This window comes from Sciurus vulgaris, assembly GCF_902686455.1.
Source record: "Sciurus vulgaris genome assembly, chromosome: 13".
Taxonomy (NCBI): Eukaryota; Metazoa; Chordata; class Mammalia; order Rodentia; family Sciuridae; genus Sciurus; species Sciurus vulgaris.
In genome coordinates, this window is record NC_136474.1 from 75,026,076 (window position 1) to 75,044,263 (window position 18,188).

At 40.1% G+C, this 18,188-nt stretch overlaps 1 protein-coding gene and 1 long non-coding RNA gene across 9 annotated transcripts in view; one reads left to right on the plus strand and one right to left on the minus strand.

Annotated features, from left to right (window-relative positions):
- Positions 1 to 5,786: 5,786 nt before the first annotated feature.
- LOC306643075 lies at positions 5,787 to 15,211 on the minus strand. Of its 2 annotated transcripts, none has more exons than XR_013758815.1 (4): positions 15,080 to 15,211; positions 12,654 to 12,789; positions 6,114 to 6,228; positions 5,787 to 5,911 (listed from the first exon to the last, which is right to left on the minus strand). It is a non-coding gene; the product is annotated as an uncharacterized lncRNA (long non-coding RNA). The 2 variants fall into 2 exon arrangements; XR_013758816.1 differs by having other exon boundaries at positions 12,601 to 12,789.
- ME2 (malic enzyme 2) overlaps positions 15,128 to 18,188 on the plus strand; it is a 64,972-nt gene continuing 61,911 nt past the window's right edge. For 2 of the 7 annotated variants that reach the window (XM_079109011.1, XM_079109012.1), the window contains exon 1: positions 15,550 to 15,698. The gene's annotated coding sequence lies outside the window, so the exon portion shown is untranslated. Of the gene's footprint in view, positions 15,253 to 15,549; positions 15,699 to 18,188 lie in introns of those variants that run through there. The other 5 variants (XM_079109010.1, XM_079109014.1, XM_079109015.1 and 2 more) reach the window with 4 other exon arrangements.

Consider the following 18,188-nt stretch of genomic DNA (forward strand, 5'->3'; position numbering starts at 1 on the left):
AATCAAGCTGGCAAGAGACACTGGGAAGAACAGTTTGTAAATCTCATCCAGAGCCTCAGGGAGCTAAGCCTAAAGGGATGGAAATGGAGCCCAGAGACAATGCATCAGCTGGGGCTATCTTGGGTCCACTTCTCTTCTCACTAAACACACTTTCTAAGCATGGTCTCTGCTTTCTAGGAGTAAACCCTCATAGTTATAGCCACTGTCCATGTGCCAATGATATCCAAACCCACCTGTCCGATACAAACCCCTCTACTGAACTTCAGACACATTTCTGAAACTCAGATGCATCCCCCCCCCCCCCCCCCCCAGTTGCCTGCTTGGAATCTCCATCCTAATCTTCCTCCAATGAAATAGGCTACCAACAGAATTTGTCATCTTCCTTCCTCAACCTGTTTCTACTGCTCTGTTCTCTGTGTTAGCTGGTGGCACCATCAATGCCACTTAACTATCCATAGCCTGGGAATCTTCTTCAACTTGCCTGGCTCCTTTACCTCCCAAGTTCCTCCCCAGTGATCGCCCCCACTTCACCAGGGCACCACTGCCTCAGTTCAGCTCCTTTGGTTTCCTGTGGGCTAGGGGTTCCCACACCTCCCAAAGTTTTGCTGAACTCTTCTTGCTCCTCTTAAACTCCCACAGTTGCCCAAGTGATTGCTTTGAAATCCAAAATGACCATATTGCTCCCTTGCTTAAGATCTTTCTAGCTCTTACTGTAAGCAGTCTGAGATGATCTGTGAAAATGGTTTGCTACTCTCTTGACCCAGAAAACTCCACAAAGTCATGCAAATCAAAAGTTTCATATCTTCATATTCACTGTAAGAACTCTGGTGAAACTTCCCAGGCCATCAAGGGTGTGCATTTCCAAGTCATGAAGTATCTGAAAATGTCACTTTAAAGAAGTAATGTGTGGATTGCAGGTTCAAAGTCAGCCTCAGCAACTTAGTGAAGCCTTAAGCAACTTAGTGAGACTCTGTCTCAAAAAATAAAAAAGGGTTGGGAATGTGACTCCCCTGGGTTCAATTCCTGGTACCTCCCCCCATCCCCTGCCAAAAAGAGAGGAAACAATGCATGCCATTCTGGTGCTACAATGGTGCAGTTAGGAGGGGTGCTGGATTTTTGCTCCCTAAAAATGCAGAGAAAAATGCTGAACTTAAGTGTTCGGATGTAGATTCTCTTGCCACTGAGCATATCCAGGTGGAAAAAGCACCCATAATATACTTCTGAATTTGCTTCATGCATGAACCACACACTCCCAGCCCCTAATCCCCACTGCCACTAGGTTGGGATGATCCTCACTGAAAGGAATCAATTGCTCTTCAACCAGAGAGGAGGTTGCACAGAAAAGACAGATATCCCTGAGGGAGGGGGAAAATCCCTCATGGCATGGGAATAATTTAGCATAAAATAAATGTTAGGTCAGAATTTGAGCAACTATATGAGGGAGAGCGGAACAACTGAGGCAGAGGACAGTGTGCCAAACAGTGACCAATCAAACGGGCAGGAAAACTCCACTGACCCTTACCTCCACCTATCACTCAGCAGGACCCTCGCCCATTCCAGCCTATAAGGACCCTGGGCAGCCAGGCCATGTGCGATTTTCTCTGGCTCCCTACCCTGACCTGGATGGGAGTTTGGGGGGGGGGGGGGGCAGAATTTTGCCCAAGAGCCAAATTCCAATAAAGCTTTCTTCGACTGCTTTCTGTCTGAGTTTGTGCCCTGAGCTTACAATAAATGCAAATAAAAGTTAAAAAAAAATACCCTTCAATAGCTCCCTATCCTCCTGTCCTTCCCACGCTCTCACCTCCCTACCCTGTCCCCTACTCCAGCAATTTTGAATTGCTTGGGCTAAACTGTTTCTCACATCTGTTCCCTCTGACTAGAAAGGGTTTCCTCCTCTAAACCTGCTTTGTGCTACCTTTAGTCATTCTTTAAAGTTCAAGTCAGGCACCCCCAGAAAGTCTCCCTCAACACTCAGATAAAGGATACTCAAGTCACTGAGAAGCAGTGAGGGATGGATATAGGCTAGGTTTAAAAACTGGGATGCTTGACTTTTTTTTTTTTTTTTTTTTAATATAAAGAATAAATTACTTAACTACAAAGTCCTGCAAGTCACCCTCTGCCTGTTCTCCCGCTTCATTATCTTAGTACCAATCAAAGAGTTCTTTGTAATTCAACACGCTTAGTCATTGTACACCCCTGACCAGCCTTTCCTCTCTGTGCCTAATTTCTTCAGGCCTCAGTTTAAATGTCATTTCCTTTATTTCTAGGCCAGGTTAGGTCTCCCTGTTAAACACTCTCGGGCACCTTGTGCTCATCTCTTTGAAGCACTTACTACGATTATAAACTGGCATGGACCATCACTTGGTAGACTGTTTCTTTGCTTTGCACACAGCAAGCTCCATGGAGGCAGGACCAGGTCTATCTTGTTCACTCTTGGGGTGTGAGTGCCTGATTTGATGACTGGCCCACAGTAGGTCCTCACTACTGTTTATCGAATTGATGTGGAATTGATGTTAATTAATGCTTGTTGAATTAAAATTAATGAGTTGCCACATCCAGGTGTCTTTTCTCCGTGGTCTCATTAAAACAATGATAATTGAAGGATGTGGAAAACGACCACCCCCAGGATAAAAGAGGAACAACAACCCCCAGGGAAAAGGAGAACAATGGGTCCCAGGGAGAGAGGGAAAACAATGGGCTCTAGACTTTGACGATTTCCCATTCTGTAACTATTTACAGAATGCCCAACCACACATTTTGCTGTGATTAAGAGTATATGATTAAGTCTCTCTACATATTCGGCTATGATGGCTATGTCTCACTTGAACCCTATAAAAATCTTGTAACCAGTTGCCATTTTCTTTCCTGAAAATGTGCCCCTCTGCTGCTTTCCTCTGCTGCTTGATACTAAAAGGCATTGTTGATCCATTGAGGTCTGTTTCTGTTTCGGTTGTTTTTGCTTTCAATAAGGCTTTCTATTAGTGCACTGGTTCTGTAGCTGTGTCTGCTTTTCTTCTCTTCTCCCCCTCCACCATCTGAGAGCCCCTCCAAGGAAGGGGTAAGTGTAGGTTTGTTGTTAGCAAAGGTAAGGCAGGCGGTTCAGCAGAGTACTGGGCCACAGAAGCCAAAGTGATTGTTTCTTTGGGTCAATTTTTGAAGAAGGAATAGGGAAAGGGTTTGAATTCCACCCAAGAAGGAAACAGTTTTAATGAAGTTGTGGAGACAGTAGCCAGATTGTGTGAGATGCAGGAGGTTCTGATTTCACAGAAGGGCACACAGGCTGTTTGTGGAAATATGGCAATATGGAGGTGAGCCAAGCTCCCCCATTTGTATGGAGTAGAATAAGTTCTAGAACGTTCTTCTTTTCACTTCCTCTTTTTGCCCTATTAAGTACAGAATGGGCCAAGAGTCGTAAGTTCTGTGATCAGAGAATAGTACAGTTTCACTTTTCTCACTCATTATTTGGCATAATGCTCTTAAAATATTGTTTTCATAGCTGGCATGAAATAAAATTCTCTTCCTTCCCCAACCTTACACAAATATTCCTGTTGTTACTCAGGTCTCTTCAAAGAATGTAAATGGAGTAATAAAATTGTCAAAGTTCAGACAAGTCATTTTTTTCTTCACCAAAGAAGGTAAACTATACTTTTTTCTACCAAGAAAAAATTTTAAAATGTTTATATAAAGATCCTCTGTGGTAGGTTTTCAAAAACATGTTCTACAGCAATTACCAGTCATAAATTACTTTCTTGACATGACTAACAATATGTGCCTCTGGCATGGAAGAGATGTGAACAAATTCCTCTTAACAAGGAAAAGTAAGATAAGCAAGACAGGTTTCTTAACTTTGGAGGCTGGGAAGTTGGCCAGTTTTCAACTTGAAAGCAACCTCTGAAAGGTTAATCAGTTAAACCATCTGTGCCATAATGTTGGTCCTGGTAACTGGAAAGCCCAGGTAACAATGCCCCAAACAAAGATCAACAAATTGAAACAGTTTCCTGAATGTCTCCACATAACCTTGACATTGGGGATCTGACTAGGAAAATGCTACCAGAAACTTTTCTCATATCACAATTGAATTCAGAAACTGCTGACAGGCAAAACAGCTGAACTTAGATAAAAACTGAACCCAGCACAGGATTCTCAATCACAAGTGTGTATGAATTTAGACTTAGAAAAATATATTTGTTTTCACTAATTTCTAACTGGAATTTAACATTTTCTTCTATTATGAATGTAGGCAGCTAACTACTAGAATAAACAGAAATTACAGGTTTTTCAATAACTTTACAGTTGCAACACTTTGAAACATCTTTATTGCCAGTTATTATTTCTATTAATTTTTATCTAATGTATTATAAGATAGCATATATATTATACTGTAAATTTGGGATTTAAAAATTTGGTAATTTTATAGGGGCTGGGGATATAGCTCAGTTGGTAAAGTGCTTGCCTTGTAAGCCCAAGGCCCGGGGTTCAATCCCCAGCACCGCAAAAAAAAAAAAAAAAAAAAAAAAAAAAAATTGGTAATTTTATTTCATTGTAATTGGATTCTGCAGTTATTCCATGCATTTTGCTTTGTATATTTAAAAAACCATTCTGGCATCTTGGTGTATGCCTGTAATCCTCATGATTGGGGAGTCTGAGTCAGGAGGATCACAAGTTGGAGGCCAGGCTCAGGAACGTAGCAAGACCCTAACTCAAAGGAAAAAAAAAAGTTAAGAATACTTGTTGTGTAGTTTTTGAATAAAGCTTATGGTCCCTCACTTTTAGATTCTGGTTCAAAGATAAGAACAACAGATTCTATTTGAACCATTTTGGGACCTTAATATTTTGGAATCTAATTACCCTTTTTGCAAAGTAATATTATTTAGAAATAATCACTTTGTTTATCTTCTGTGCAATATAATTTTGGTTCAAGTGCAAAAAAGGAAGGATATTCCACTTCCCTTTGAAGGCCTGTGAATCCAGAATGTTCCCTGATAATAAAGACCCCACAATGATCAAGTCCTAATGTGAACCCCTATAATTATGCCAAAGTGCTAAGGAGATTCTAGGGCTTTCCAGGCATTCCTGAGAAAACCACTTATAGGAAGAACATCTGAAAGAATTCCTAGCCCAGGACTGTAGCTTGGTATGGGAGGCAATTTGTTTTGGAAAATACTTCAGAATGCTAGTAAGTCTAAAATCAAAAACACTGGGAAAGAAGTCACACCTAGGAGGTTTCTTTTGTGATAAAATGTCTTGTTAATATATGAAGTATTTAACATAACAATGTCAAAGCTGTCTTAGGGTTCTGCCCAAAGGATCTGCCCTTTGTTGCCTAGCAGGAAAATATATTGGCCAGTCAAACCCAATTTACTCTTTATGGTGTCTTTCAATTACTACATCTGGGCTAGGGATGTAACTCAGTATTTGAGCACTTAACTAGCCCTGGGTTCAATCCCTAGCACTACAAAAAGAATAAAACAAAAAAACTACATCTGTTATAGTAAGTTTCTTGGCTAGTGGAATCTTGACCACTTTATAGAAAAATGTCCCTGTACTGCCCCCAAGAGATAGGATCTCAGAGGTAAAATTTCACACTCAGTGTCCTCCGAGAACGCTGACATACATAGGGTTTGTTGAAGACACTTACACAGAGTTCTCTTCAGGACACCAGAACACTATTTGATATCCTGAACTTTTTTCCCAGACATCAACCAGAGATTTTACATCCATTTTGGTGCAAATTTTCTCCCCTGTGCCTCATTCATTACTACACATCTAGTGAATAAACAGTAAGACCGAATTGCTAATGGTTTAATCATTAACATTCTCAGTGATGGAAGGAAAAAGAACAACTGTGTGTTTGCTTTTGCACACAGGAACTTATTGAAGGTGAAGAAAGTATCATGGGCTTCTTATCATCCTATATATAGAAATAAGAAAAATGAGAAATTATACTCCATTTTTGTATGATTTATCAAAATGCATAAATGTATTGTTATGTAAAACTAATAAGAACAAAATTTAAAAATTAATAAGAATAAATAAAACAAAAACAAGCAAACAAAAATCTAATCACAGCTGCGTGAGCTCCCAGAGTCTGGAACATCAGAAGTCCTTCATACCTTTCAATGTGCATAGAACTCCTGGGCTTGACGTTACAGGACTGATGTGGTGAGTTGGGGTGGGTTTTTCTGACAAGCTCCCTGGTGATGTTTGGGTTGCTGCTTTCAGAATTTTCTATAAAGGATGTATAGATAATGATAGAGACAGGACTGGGGTTTTAGAGCAAGTAACACCAAATAGCCTACAGCTCAGGCAGATTTTAGGTGCAATCTCAGCAAGATCGAATCACTTTCATAGAAGAAAGAGGATATTTCTATGACGCCATGATGATAGTCAATTTCTGCTTTTCTCCCTCCAGTTTACCTAAGTCCTAGAAAAAAACCAAGCGCAGTATATTATCCATTAACATCGAAGTGCTATTTTTCCTTAAGGAAGAAAGGTTCTTCTATTGCTAATAAACCTATAGGGGTTAGGGGTATAGCTCTGTGGTACAGTGTGTGTTTAGCATGAGCATGGCCCCAGAGTCAATCTCTAGCACCAAAGCAAAAGCAAAAGCAAAAGCAAGAAAGAAAGAAAAGCAAAAGAAGTCTATGATGTTAACTCTTTTGTTCTTCAAAGAAATTTCTAGAACTTTCCTTAAAGTATTTTAGTAATAAAGACACTGCTTATTATGGCATTAGTTTACTCTTTAGGCAGCCTGAAAAGTTATATTTATTTTAATTATATAGAGAATCGTTACCACTTTTTTGGAGGTAATTACCACCATTAGCACTTCATTGTATTTTGGAAAAACACTTTTGTTTCTTAATGATGGCACCTACCTACATGGAATGTTTTTGTCTCATTTCTAGACTAGGCTGACAGAGGTTGTTTTGCAGAGTGTCTAGCACAAATGCCTTTAGATACACTGTTTACTTTCTCTTCTATTTTTAAAGAGTTTGCATTTTTAATGATCCTGATTTATTAGAAGATAATTCTCAGTGGTACAGGCAGCATTCATTATTAATGTTTTCTATTCTAAAGCAAATAGAGTTGTGTAAATCTAAAGATGTGGTAGCACAATCTATCTGCTTTTGCTGCAGATAGATAATATGTGAAACTAAAACCAATGATCTTACTCATGTACATTCTCCTTACAAAGAGAACGACCTTCCATAATCCTCTGAAACCTCAAGGATGTGAATGTTCCTTAAGGAACATTTGTGGTATTTGGATGGATGAAATAAAGCTGCTCAGTTTTCATGGTGATCAAATAAAAAGGTTTTCCTCTAATTTTGAGAAAGGTTGATGAAGATGTACCCATCTTGAGAAAACTGCCACACACCAGTTTAAACTCTGCCAACTGAAGAGTTTTTACAGGGAAGCCACATGGCCAGGTATGTATCAGCAGCCTGTTCCTTTAAGGCTCCTCCCACTTTACAGGTGAACAGGCTTAAAACACAGCAGCCTCAACTTCCCACTGTATAGAACTCATATGAACCAAAACACACCAAAAACTTTCTTTGTTCAGAGAACAAGACTGACATCTATTTCCTCCTCCCGGTTTCCCCTGGATCTGGGCCTTGTATCTTGTTTTTTAACTAATCTGCTGTTTTGTAATCCATCCTTTTACAGGAAGAGCTTGTATCTTCTTTCTGGACTCAGCATTGTGTGCATTGTCTACAAGGCCATTTGGAGAACTCTGTCGAGGCCAGATGAACTACATCCTGGACAGCCCAGAATGTGTCAAGAATGTTGCCTGCTTTTTCCTACAGGATCCAACAAAGGACTCAAAGAAGGGAGCCTATAGGAAGACATTGAATCCACAACAGAGTTTCAAGAGGCATTTACTCAAGAAGAAACAAGAATATGTTGTTATTTTATGTAATTATTGGGTGGATATAAAATTTCCACGGTGAAGAGTGCACAATACATACATTTCAAGCTGGAGATGAATCTCTGCATAGATCCACATCTGTGTGGCTGTGACCCAGACTGAGACATAGGTTTCACCTCTCGGCAGTTTTGTCTTTTTCAGTCAGCTTAATGGTAACCACTTTAGTGACTTCTGTCACCACAAACATTTTCTTAAAGGCTAAATTATTATACCTCATCAAGTTAGTCATTTCTGGGCACAAAGCAACATGTAAAATGTCATAATGGTGGTTTCTCATTCACAGGAAGTTTAACCTTTTAAGAAATAAGCAGAATTTAAATAACAAATTATCTGCTTATTCCCAGAAAAACTGAAATTAAGACCTACACATAGCATTTTCTAGCCCCAGAAGAAAGACTGAAACTTTTGATTATAAAAATAGCCCTGGGAGTCAGCTGAGTTCAGAATTTAGATACTTTTGGATTCAGGAAAACATTATAAGCAGCATATACTGGGTGTAATTAATACCCACAGTGGGATCTGGGGCAATGCCTCATAAACATTCATACTTCTGAAGAGAAATAGATGAACATAGCCTTGTGACAAATTTTTGTCACCACAAAAATTTTTTAAAAAGTATGGATTTTGGAATCATAGATAACAGTTTGTGGAACTGTAGTAGATAGTCTATTATTTAAGGAATTTTCCTACTGAAGTCAAAGCTTACCTGAAGTCATGTCCTCCACAAAGCTTTCTGGGGTCATTAAACCAAGTTTAAGAAGGAACCACTTCATTTAAACTACTACAGCACTCTGAGCTTATTGTTCAAATATTGCCCTAAAAACATCTTTTTATAACATCTATTTAAACACAAAAATAGAAACTATTCCCATTTTCCCCTAGAGTGAATGCAAGACATCACTCACATTTCACTTGCAAATATTTAATAACACATTGCTTTTTATTTCCAGGAATAAATGCTTTGTCTCCATTTTATGACATAAAACTCCTCCTTGACGGGCAAGTTCTGCATCTTTTTTCATTCCTACTTCCCAATTAGCTCTTCTCAGCAGGAAATTTCACACATGAAAGAATTAATTATGCCCTGAGGATTGCTTAATCAATACAAGGTAACAGACGATAGTTCTTTTTAGTTATATATAACATTAGAATTCATAATTTTAAAGGCATAAATATAATTTGCTCAAATTCAGTCCCCAGTACTTTCCCCTTTCCCTCCCTTCCTTTTGTTCCTTTCTCTTTACTGATATTTCTATTTACTTTTTTTTTTAATAGTCTTGTGGAGATACCTGATGCTAATATTCACACATGTACACAGGAAAGTTAGGCCAGATTAATTCCCTTGTTCTTCCCTTATCCTGTCCTCTCTCCTTTCCCTAGTCCCCTTCATCTAGCTTACCCATCTTTCCTCTTTATTGATGGATAGTCCCCTCCTCTCTCCCCACCACCACATTATTTTGGACTAGCTTCCACATATCAGAAAAAACATTCAACCTCTGGCTTTCTGAGTCTGGCTTGTTTCACTTAGCATGATAATCTTCAGTTCCATCCATTTACCAGCAAACGCCATAATTTCATTCTTCTTTATGGCTGAGTAGTACTCTATTTTAAGACCGGTGGTTCAACCAGACACAGTTGGCAAATGCCTGTAATCTCAGCGACTTGGGAGGCCGAGACTGAAGGATTCCAAGTTTAAGGACAGCCTCAGGAAATTAGCAAATTCCTAAGCAATTTAGCAAGACCCTGTCTCAAAATAAAAAATAAAAAGAGACACAGATATGGCTCAGTGGTTAAGCACCCCTGGGTTCAATCCCCAGTACCATAAAAAAAAGAGAAAAGAAAACAGTGGCTCTTAAACTTAAGCTTGCATCTCAATCACCTAGAGAACTTGTTAAAACAAAGACTGTTCAGTAGTAAAGTGAGTAGGTAAAAGGTTCTGGGTTCTGTCCCCAGCAGAGCAAAGAACAAACATTACTGGGTCTCAGCCTTAAGTTTGTTTCAGTGGTGGGGTGGTGGTGGTGATGGTGGTGTGTTTGTACGTGTTAGATTTTGCACTTCTCAACGTTCCCTGGTGGTTATGATGATGAATTCCTACACTAGATATTGATGGTGATTCTCCTGCCCAAATAAAGCACATGTTCTTGTAATATAATCAAGCACTAATTGTGAGGACTTGAGAAAAATACAAGAAGTAATTTTTATAAATCCCTACTTTTATGGAATTTATAATATACCATATAAGATTTACATAAAATAGCCAGGTGTGGTGGCACACACCTGTAGATTCAGCTACTCAGGAGGTTAAGGCAGAAGGATTGCAAATATGAGGCCAGCCTCAGCTACAGAGCAAGACCCTGTCTCAAAATTAAAAATAAAAGGAGCTGGGGATGTAGCTCAGTAGTAAGGCATCCCTGGGTTCAATCCCTAATACTATAAAAAATATGTATATATAAAACAAGAAGATTCTTATTTAATTGGTATAGGCTAGATAACAGTTTTTTTTAAAGTTCTCCAGTGATTCCAGTGTGCACTTACATACTTTTATACCAGAGGTCACTGAAGAGGTGGGTTCAGCATTTGTCCTTGAGTTTTGAAGGGGGTTTTCACTGACAGCTTACAATGGTGGGGATCCCAGGTAGAGAAGACAAAGAGGGAGAGGGCAGGGGTGACACAGTGCTCCACAGGTTTTTTTCTAATCTTTACAAAAATTGGACTATACATAAAAATATTTAAAATAGTTTGTATAATATAGTTTGTGTACTGCTTACTTATTGGTAGCACCCTTGTACAAATGAACCTCTAAGTCCTCAATTTTTCCACATTTAAAATGGGATAATAATTACACTTCTTCATTGTTATTTGTATATATATGGGAGGAGCTTTAGAACAATGCTTAGCAAATATTAACTGCTTAATGAATGGTTATTACATCAGTTACATGCCAGGCAGGCAGCCTGAATGAGAACTGTTTGCATTTTATCCTTTTAACTTTATAAAACCCTTGCATATTTTTCATCTCATCTCCTTTTGATGCTTTTTGAGACAGGTAGGAAAATTTTAATTCTGTCCACTGACAGAAGAAAAAGATGCCCTATGCCTCACTAAAAGAATGTGAGGGGGGAAAAGATGTGTGAGAGAGAGCTCTAGAATTTGAGTATTCCAAATGCCCAAAGTGTACTCTTTCCTTCAATGTAAACAAGTGAACATTAAAAAAAAAAAAAAAAAAGTAAAAAATTAAGAATTGAGGCATTTGTTCAGAAAATCTGCAACCACAGCCCACGTTCATACTCATGGGAACCCCAAAGACCTTCCTTCTGTCACTCCCAGATCATCCATAAATGGGTCATCTGCATTCTCCTTTAGCTGAGTCAAGGGCTGTCAGGATCTCTCACTCACTGGGAGACCTGCCTTTCTCACTCCCTCAAGGAACATTCAGAATGTGACTGAGGCCTGGTCAGCCTTGGATCCTACTCCTACACTACTTTTCTTTTTTTCTTTTTTGGTACTGGGGATTGAACCCAGGGGTGCTTAACCACTAGACAACATCCCCAGCCCTTTTTATTTTTTATTTTGAGACTGGGTCTCCCCAAGTTCCTTAGGGCCTAAGGCTGAGGCTGGCTTTGAACTCATGATGCTCCTGTTTCAGCCTCCCAAGTTGCTGGGATTACAGGCATGCACCACTGCACCAGGCCCTACACCTTTAGTTCTTATTCTGAAAAATAAGCCTCTATTTGGATAAACTGATTCTAATAGGGTTTTTTATTGTCTGTAGCTAAAACTCATTTCTAACAGTTACTGTTGAAATGTACAAAAGTCTTGTTCCTATCATAATATTTTAATATATACTTCTTTCTTTAGCTCATAACTCCCATTAGGTTAAACTAAGGCTGTCAGATCTAGTAGTAGCAATAATAAAAATAATACTGTTGTGGTTCTGTGTGCTCCTGACTTAATTTAGTAGATGTAAGACTTTTAAAATCATTTTTAAGAATTTCTAGACTTAAAAAATATCTACATACTTGCATTATTTCTAGAGATCTAGAGGTACATGATTCCTTTTGGTCTCTTAACTATTACCCAGTGAGGGGGCTGGAGTTGTAGCTCAGTGGCACAGTGCTTGCCTAGCATGTGGAGGCACTGGGTTCGATTCTCAGCATCACATATAAACAAATGAAGTAAAGGTCCATTGACAACTAAAAGAATATTTTAAAAAACATTAACCAGTGAGACATCTTAGTGTCTCACTATAACTATTACTGATCAAAATAGTACCACTAAGAGATGAAATAGCTCAGTTCCAGCAATACTGAACAGATAAAAGGCTAAATAATAAATTCAAAAAAGCATGAGAGTTCTCAAAGTTTAAGATGACTATTGTTTCAAGTATGACTCACTTTCCACACATCTGTTTTCAATCATTAAGAAAAAAGCATCATCCACTTTACGTTAAAGGACACCTTAAAGGATACAGGAGATATACTTTAAAGGCCTTTAAAGGATATAAGTCCTGAGAGTGTAATTTTAGCGTAATTCTTGTCTATAGTAACTAGCAGAGAGGGTTTTAGGCATCATGTTACCATTAAAGATTACTCATATTTTCCAGTTACATGTCTTTTTTTCTAACCTTTCATTGTTTAGATCCCTAATATATGTAATATGTCATCAAGTACCTGTTACATAAAGGAACACAATAGGTCGCAATATTAATTTTTCCAGTACACACGTGTGTGCATTAGAGGAGAGAAACTTGAGCTCTTCCATCTTCCAAAATCCTTAGAGTTCGGGCCTTCGTGTTCTGGCTTGTCATTGTATGGCCCAACAATGGACACCATGCCTCCAAACATTTCTGGCAAGAAGATCTGGGATGGAGGGGAAAAAAAGAAAAGAAAGGAAGGAAGGAAACGAAAACTAAGGTACATGCTATTCTCTAAGCCCTCCCAGAAGCTCCACCCAGAAGCTTCCACTGTGGGTCTAACATGGTCCTGTTAGACCAGCACTATCCAATAGAAATAAAATATAAGCCACAAATAAGAGCTACATATGTACTCTTTCTTTTTCTTGTGCTAGGGATCAATCCCAGAGCACTGTTCATGCTAGGTATATATTCTACTACTAAACTGCACTCCTCAGCCACCCCAAAATGTAATATTACATGTTCTGCAGCACATAAAAAGAAAAAAGGGGAGCAGGGGATATAGCTAAGTGGTGAAATACTTGCCTAGCATGTGTGAGGCCCTGGGTTCAATTCCTAGAACTTAGGAATACTTAAAAAAGTATTTTTAAAAAAGTGAAAAAAGATGAAATTAATTTTAATGTATTTCATTTAACCTGAAATATCCAAATTATTGCTTTGGCATGTGATTGACATTCTTAAATTGCTATATTTTACATTTTTAAAATGACTTCAAATCCAGTATGCATCTCCCTTTAAAACTAGCCACCTTTCAAGTGTTCCATAGCCATATCACCATTTTGGATAAAAAGCTGTGATATGGTGATATAACAAGAAACATCTACTTGGTCTCTGCCCTGGTTCCTGAGACAAAACTCCTAAAATCCTTGCAGATGGGTCACTATGAGTATCTTTTGTACTGATATTTGGTCTCTATCCCTACCTCATGATGCAGAGTTAAGACTTTTCTAACTGTAAGTGATAACATCTGACACAGATATTAAATTTCTGGGAATTTCCTGGGTGATAAGAGCATCTTTTGCTCTAATGAGGGAATATTGGATAGGTTACAAGATAGCCTCAGGACTAAGGAGGCTGTTGCCAGGGGAACCAACCATGTGATTAGAGTTAGAACTTTCAGACCCACCACTCACCTCCACTTGAAGGTTAAGTTGATCATCAGTGGTTAAAGATATAATTAGCCGTGCCTATGTAATGTAACCTCCATAAATCCCAAAAAGGACAGGGTATGAGAATGTTCTGATTACTGAATGTGTAGTTGCCTGGAGTGTGGCAAGGGCATGGAGTTTCCATATACTCCTCACTTACCTTGCCCCATGCATGTTTTCCACCTGGTTGTTCATCTATAAACTTTGTAACATCCTTTATAACAGTGAGGAGGGTGCATGTGGTAACAGAAACACCTGTTTTTCTAATAATAAACTACTTTTGCATGAGAAAGTAGTTTATTATTCACTGGAAGTGTCTAAGAAGAAAAAAAAAATCTGTGGATTGTAGTCAACCAGCCAAACAGGTGTCTGCCTTCTCAACGTAAGCAGATATTTAATAAGGATGAACTGACCTCTATTAAACCAAAATAAGTCCCATCCTTGTTAACTCTCTATTACCCTTTCTCCTGGAATTATTCTAGTATAGGACAAACTCCTTCAAAGACAAAAGAATTTCACCTCTACTGATGAAGCATCTATAGACAGGTGAAGTTTCAAAGTTTCCTTCATTCAACTTGCTGCATCTTCAAAGTTTCTGGCAAGCAGGGTTATTTTAGGTCATGCTTATTTATAGCCCTTTTTACTGCGGTGATTACTATAGCAGCCATACCTATCATTTATAATCTAACTGCAGTGTTCCCTCACTTGCCCCACCCGTCAATGTTCAGAGTGGCAGGTTTGCTCCAGAATTTACATAATGTCAGACTTTGGAAGGGAACAATTCATTTTTCTCTGGTTCTCCTCAATATTCTCTATCCTACATTGCCATCCCTTTTAATTTTCTTATTCCATCTGCCTTGCCTCTTATTTCTTAAATTGTCATTACCATCCCTTGTTTTAAGAGTATAAAAATTCGATTGCTGTAAGGAATTTCTGGTGGTAACATTTTCTAATTAAGAGTGAACAAATATCCTCCAAAACCATAATCGTGGGTGTGTTCAGATGTGGGAAGGCGTGGTCCCTGCCTCTTTCAAGGGCATGAAAATTTAGTGCACCAGTGCTTTTCCGAGAACACTGAATATCTATTTATGGTGATGTGGCGGTGGGGATGATTAGTAAATCCCTGCGGATCAATAACCGTGTCACCAGCGGTGGAGAATAGCACAGAATTTTAAGGACGAGCCAGTCCTTCCTCCGAAACACAAAGAGTTCCTAAAGTGCGGAAGCCTTGTGTTTCGTGGACACTCCCACTTCTCCCGTCCATCTCCTGCCTTGTATGCAGCTCTTAAATCTCTCCTCCATTCCTACCCCAGTCCTCTGCGGATCAAGCCGGAGGGACGCAGACCTCAGCTTCTTCTCTCCTCCCAGGACTCGGAGACTGGTACCCGCGGATACCCCGGCCCGCGCCTGCGCAGAGCCTCTTCTCGCGCGAACACTCGGCTCTGACCCCCGCACTCCGGCAGACCCCGGCGTGGGCCGCCGTAAGCTTGCCTCGGCTCTTTCACGGAGGCGCACCTCCGAGTTCCTCCTACTCTGCGCGGTCCTTCTCCCATCCTCGGGATCGCGACCGCACAAGCGTGCGCGGCCTCAAAACAGTTAACCTCGTGGGTTCAGGCTGAAGAAGGTGCTGCGCGCGGAACCCAGGCGTCCGGGCGGCGAGGCCCCAGGCGGAGCCCCGCCCCGCGGCCGGCTCCTTGCCCCTCATTGGTCCGCGCGCCCGCCCGTCCGCCCATGGGCCGGCGCCGCTTTCCTGGCTACCTCGGAACGTGTGGGGCCGCCCACGCCAGTGCAAGCCAGAGGTGGTGCAGGCTTCGGAAAGTCGGAGCGGAGGAGGGCCGGGCGGCGCCGGGACTGAGCATCGCGGAGCGGGCTGCAGGGCCGCGGCCTCACCGCCCGGAGCACCACCTGTCGCCGGGTGAAACGTGTGGTGAGACTTGGCATGGCGCGCAGTTGAGGACGGCCTGGCGCCGCGGGGCTGGGCGGGGAGCGGCCGCCGGCCTTCTCGGGACCGGCCCGGGAAGCGGAGCGCGGCCTCCACGCGTGTGGCCCGCGCCCGGCGGCTGCGCGGCGGGATGAAGGGAAGCGGCCCGCGCAGCCCGCGCAGCCGGCGCTGAGGGTGTGGGGCCGGTCGGGTCCGGCGCGACCTCCGGCGCACGCTTTTGGGGCGTGTTTTCCCGTTTTCCTCGCTCGCTGGTGCCGGGGCTTCCACCCCACCGCCGGGGGCCCGGCATCTCTGTTTTTCTTCCTCCCGCTCCGGTGAAGACTGATTTTTGTGGCTGGAAACCCTTTAGACAGGATCTTTTTCTCTGCCGGGATGAGGAAGTGGCAGTGTTTGTGTTCCTGGTTTTAAAAGAGTTGCTGCAGGCTAGAAAGTTCCAAGATCGGAGTGGTTCAGTCCATTCATTTGAAATAGCATCTGTCCACCAGGATTGGCAGGTGTTTCTTTGACGCTCGCCTGTGGTGTTGCGTTGTGACCTTAGATTTGACTTTCTTTTTTTTGGTTCTGAAGATTATTCTAGAAAATCAATGTTACTTGTGAGAAGCGAGAAAAAAATAACCTCGGCAGAGGTGCTTCTTTACAAAACGTTGTGTCATCTCATACCTGTGGATTTGCCATCCTGAGGCTTGTGACAATCGCTTCTAAGCAAAGCAGTTAATAGCATTATTGTTTCTTTTTAGTGTTGTAATTGTGGTAACACTAGAAGCTTTGTTGATCGTGATGGTCTGGGCGCTTCTCTCAATGCATTATCTCAGACTGTTATTATCTCCCAGTATACAAGCGAAGAAGCTGAGGCTTAGGAATGTTAAGGAACTTGCCCAAGACCACAGTTTTTGAGAACCTGGATTCAAACTCCAGCAGTCTAACTTCATAGCTCCACTCCCCGCTCTTAACGTGTGTGTTCCTTAAAGCATTGCTCCTGTTGTTAAACTAATTGCAAAGTAATATCATAAATGTTCATCTTTAGTTTCGAAATATTCTGTAAGTTAGAGAGGTCGTTTTCCCAAAACAAATAAATGTATCTTTTGTGTAAGTACTATAATTAGTTGATTATATATTGTTGTGTTACGCAGTTTGCAGAAATACAGAAAAAAGGTTTAATTAAATTGGGCTTTTAATCAACTTTTGGCACTGATTTGTAACTTGTACCTGACTCTTTTAAGATAGTTAGAAAGCCTTGAAAGTTTGATACAGAGGCCATAGAGGTAATACGATAAAACATAACCTTTATCTGGCATTAATAGAAAATATTGGGTAATGCTTTTGTTGAAGTTCTTCATTCTCCTGAGAATAACAGACTCATGCTTAATAGTTGTTACTGAAAAAGAGCTACTTATGTGTTTCACCCTTCTAAGGTGTTTGTGTATGTGTATGTATATGTTTTTGTTTTTGTTTTTTAATTTGTTTTTAAGTTGTAGATGAACAGCATGCCTTTATTTTGTTTATGTGTTGCTAAGGATGGAACCCAGTGCCTCACACGTGCTAGACAAGCACTCAGCCCATGTTTTTGTTTTTTAATGTGCCTATGAAAGCACATTTAAGAATTATAAAGGAAAAGCTCATTTACCATTTTTAGGGTTTGGGTTTTTTTTTTTCTTTTTTCTTTTTTTTTTTTTTTTTAGTAAAACTCATAATGTTTTTCATGTCTAATTTGCACTTAATTTTACATAAATAGCTATTGTAATTCATATTAAATTTTACATAATTAAACTAAATTTTTAATGTATGTTGGTGAATTTCAGACAAACTAGCCATATTTTAAGACACAATGCTGAAATCTATATTTGTTTACTAAGTATTGATCTTAGAGGGTAAAATTCACACTAAATAAAAATTACATTTGATTTTATAAAAATTGAACTATTTTATTAAAGATTAGCTAGTTTATTTGAAAGTCATTTTGCTTATATGGCTGCATGTTACACTTATTTTGATGAACGTACACAGATTTCAAAAGTAATGAAGCAACTCCCTAGGGATGTTTGATGTTTTCTGGATCTGTGCCAAATTCTCATTCTTGATTGAGAGTTTTAAATTGAAATGTTTTAAATGAATGTTAATCATGATTCTCTTCATAGCCTCTTAATGTGGATTTCATCTTTAGAATATATTGATGGTGACATTAGCAGGCAACTTCTGACCACCTTGGTCTATAGCAAGAATGACTTTGATAATCAATGCACTTAGATAATCAAAGCACTCAGAGCACTGTGATAAGCATCTTAAATGGATTATCTAATTGAAATCTTAAAACAGCCTTATTTAATAGCTCTTCTTGCTTATCCCCATTTGAGTGATGAAAGAATTGCAATTCAGGGAGTAGCAAATGGCAAAGCCAGGATTTAAAATGCAGGCAGTTTGACTCTGGAGATTGCTCTTTGACCTCTTGGCCAGACTGCCTAGGTATAGGTGTTACTG